Source organism: Mesitornis unicolor, unplaced genomic scaffold (genome assembly GCF_000695765.1).
Source record: "Mesitornis unicolor isolate BGI_N332 unplaced genomic scaffold, ASM69576v1 scaffold51906, whole genome shotgun sequence".
NCBI lineage: Eukaryota > Metazoa > Chordata > Aves > Mesitornithiformes > Mesitornithidae > Mesitornis > Mesitornis unicolor.
The window spans coordinates 45,737-49,695 of NW_010191330.1; positions in this window are offsets into that span (position 1 = coordinate 45,737).

The window sequence follows — 3,959 nt, forward strand, 5'->3', positions numbered from 1 at the left end:
GATAGGGACAAGCTCACTTTACTGTGTCCTTAGTGAAACAAAGCCTTGTCGCAGTGAGATGCCAAGGCAAACAGCCAGAGCATCCAGGTGCACGAGCATGCTTCGGGTGACAGGACAGACTTTGCTGAGGCTCAGATCTCCCCAGTTTCTGCGTGTCTGTCCTGTCAGGGTTTGAAAAAACTTAGGGTGTATTGTCTAAACTTGTCACGCTACAACAAGCCTTATGTTCTGAGGTAATAACTATGCCAGCTGTTTATTCTCTGCCTTTGATGGGTCCGCTCCCATCCTTCTCCTTCTCCTTCTCCTTCCACATCTCTACCTTTTCACTGCAGAAACTTGCTGGCAGTGACTTGGACAGCCAAGGTCAGTGCTGCACACATCGGCTGGCAGAAAACAGAAAAAGCAACCTGTAGTTGAAGTTGTATTTTCTTTCAGAAATTAAGTCTGTCACTTGTACAGCATCTTAGCACTTACCAGAAAAGCAGCCCTGTCAACAACCCATCCACTGCCCTGCTTGCACTGCTGCACACAGGCACAGTTGCTTTATAAATCCCACCTTTGAAAAACTTGCATTTCAGAACTCGACACAACAGGAGTTTAAACAAAGGACAAGTAGCCACACAAAAATCCTCTTGGACAACAGCACAGACAGCTCTGCCCTTTTGTGCCAAGCTGTTTTTCACCAGTGAGGCCCATGAGCCAGCGTGGTGGGCTGTCTCAGAGCAGCCCCATGCACTCGGAAAGGTTGGGGCTGGGGGACTTTTCCACTTGCTGGGCTCTCAGGACAAGGTTTCCCCACCATAGGTGCATCACAGCAGGTCTCAGGCATGTTGCAGCAGCCAGGGAGGAGTGGTGTGGGGAGCTCCACAGCAACCAGAGGGCAACAAGAGCAAAAAGGTATGTGCCTGAATCAAAGAATCCTACAGTTTTCCATTCACGTTCACTCTATTATTGTATTTTAACATATATGGCAATAACTTATCCCAGTATTGGTCTACAAAAGAACTGAATGAATTCTCAATGTCCACATTGCCATGGGACATAGATACTGAGCAGATGAGAAGACCACATGCAGTCTCAAGGCTTCCTCTCATTCCTGAGGTTAGTTTGCTCAGCTACCGGTTGTGGAAGGGTGGTCTTCAGGAACAGGACAAGGGTTTTGCACTGTGCTGTAAAAGTGTTTAAACCTCAGCTTTTAAAACCTTAATTGAGCAAGAGCCATGTTTATTTTAAACTTGAAGCAAAAAATCTCTTCTTTCTGAAGCATTTCGAGAACTCACTTCCTGTGTATCTACAGGAGATGGTTCCTAAATACCTTCCGCACCCCCTGTATTACTGGCAGAGTTTAAATATAGTGAATCAAAATAACACGTCACCATAGAGTAGACATGTTTCCTGCCTTAGCTTTACAAAAGTTAAAATAAAAACCTTTGTAAGCTTTCTTATTGCTTCAAAATGCCTTTTCAAAATACCAGGGAGAGAGCAAAGAATGCCTTTCTCAAAGGCATGCAATCCCCAAAACATGAATGAACGAGAAACTTTGGATAATATATGACATTTCCTAAGCTTCCATCACAGTGATACATACTTGCTTTTTTTTGTTTTAAAACAAACAAACAAATCCAAACCCAAACCCAAACCCATGTGTCTACCAAGTTTAATAGCAGCATGGGATATTAGGAACTCTCCTCTGTTCTCCAAAGCAGATGTGAAACAGAGATGCCAAGTAATAAGAGGCTCAAATTGCTAACGTGAGTATCAAGGGACAACTAGTAATTCTTTTTATCCATACTGTAACACTGTCAATGCTTTTGGAAACAAAGGAATAAATCTTAGATCTATTTATGCAGTTGGTTGATAATAACTATATTGTGCTACTGCCAACTCAAAACAGAAAATGAGATTTTAAAAGTGCCAATTTTCTTCTGATGTACATTTCACAAAGGCTCACAGAGACTCAGACAAAATGGGAACGACTGCTTGTACAAAATATGTAACAGAGAAAATACTCCATTTTAGTAACTGTTCACTCATAGCAATGGTTATATTTTTGCAACAGAGCTAACAATTTTTTAAACAATACACTATAGTTTTTGTAGGGCTATTCTGACATCTGTTACACTGTGCTCTTTTCCTATGTACATTGTTATCAAAAGACAATCAGTTCGGGGTTTCCATACATATAGTCACTTTGTAATGGTGCAAGTTGAATAATTACTTTACTGCACATACTGCTTGCATGCATATCAGATACATTAAAATAAAAAACATTCTGCAGTTTTAAAACACAAGGGGCTGTGCACTACTTCATGCAGCTGGGATCACACCTCCCAGATATTAGCCGTATATGCATGCACTCTGCACATTACAGAGTCAGAAGCTAACTCCAGTCTGAATAGCTCGGTTTAAGAAATCTTTAAAAGAAAAATGCAAATTTTATCTTTCTGAGGAGAACAAAAGATTCTTCTGAAAATATTTTCAACAGTAAATAGCTATACTTTAAAAGACTTCTGTGGAAGGACCACAATGCGTTTCACAAACATGGGTTAACTAAATTTGCATCTCTGTATTAGCAAAAGGGTAAACTCATGCTTTATTTCCTTATGTGTAAAATATGGAAATAGAATATAAAATAACATTCCTGTATTTTGGGAATCCACTGTCAGAGATGCAAACACATTCCACAGAAGTGTTTGGTGCCAGTTTTAACAACAGACAGTCACTGGAGCACATGAATAAAACTGAAAGCTTTGTGTTACTATTCAAGGTTTGCAACCATCTATTAGATGTTCATGTTGTCAGTTTGCAGTTTTATGCTATTCCTTAAATTCCGTATGAAAATGGTAAGAGTGACAGGGCCAGGGAAGGTTCTAGATAGAAATCCTGCAGATACAGAGAGAAGTGGCACTGCAGCACTAGGAAGAACTTCTCCCTCAGGGGCCTCTTTCCCCTTCATTCCTCTATTTTTTCCCCTCTCTGCTCAAAAAATCCTTCTGACAAAGCACCTAATTTATAACATTTATTTTTAAGGATATACTTCGCTAGACCAACAGGATACCAGGTTTCAGGTAAAGTCAGAAAAAACTTCTCCCATTTTGGCATTCTGGAAGAACAGCCTGTCATATCTGAAGATCATATTTTAGGAATACAGTACAATTTAAAGACTCTAGCTACCAGCACCTCCTCCAAGGCACAGTCTGTAGATATCCAAAGAAAACTATACTGAGGACCCTGTAGTTACAAAGCAACCCACACTTCAGTTACAGCAGTAAGCTCAGCTCAGCTGCTTACTGGATCAAAAGATCACAAAGGCACAGCTAATCTCAGAGGTAAATTTTCATCTTAATGTAGCTGGTCTCAAAAGGAGAAGGAAAGCAGAAATATCAAGTATGGGAGGTCTTAAAATATCAATGTTAACTACTGGAACGCTAATTGTTAGCTCCTTCCCCCATCAACTTGCAGAGAAGAAGACAGGACAAAAGCAGCTGCTACTGGATGTAGCACTACACTTTTATATGACCGAGGATGAAGTAATGCCATCACCTTGTTCCAACCACAGAGAAAGTATTTTGTGATAGTAACAGAAACATGGAATATATAGACCATGTCTCATGTTAAGGATGTCAGTCCCTATGGCAGACATGGAGACAGACTTGGATAAATCAAGTTAGTCTAAACTGTGCCATCACTTTGTGCCAACTCAAGTGGTTGAAAGTCTTCAGCGTCGTTACAAGAGACACCAAGAAGAGAAAAGGTGCCAAGGGCCTGCTCTTCTCCAGCCATGGGCATACACACTACTGCTCCCTGTGTGACACTGCTGAAGGTATAGCTCCCACTGCCCCCCAGCAAGGGTGATGGCAGCGCCCATGACGAGCACCACTCTCGAGCACAGGGAATGCCCACGCTATTTCACGGGAGAGGACGCCGCCGAGATTTCCTCCCCTCCGCTACGTGTGAAC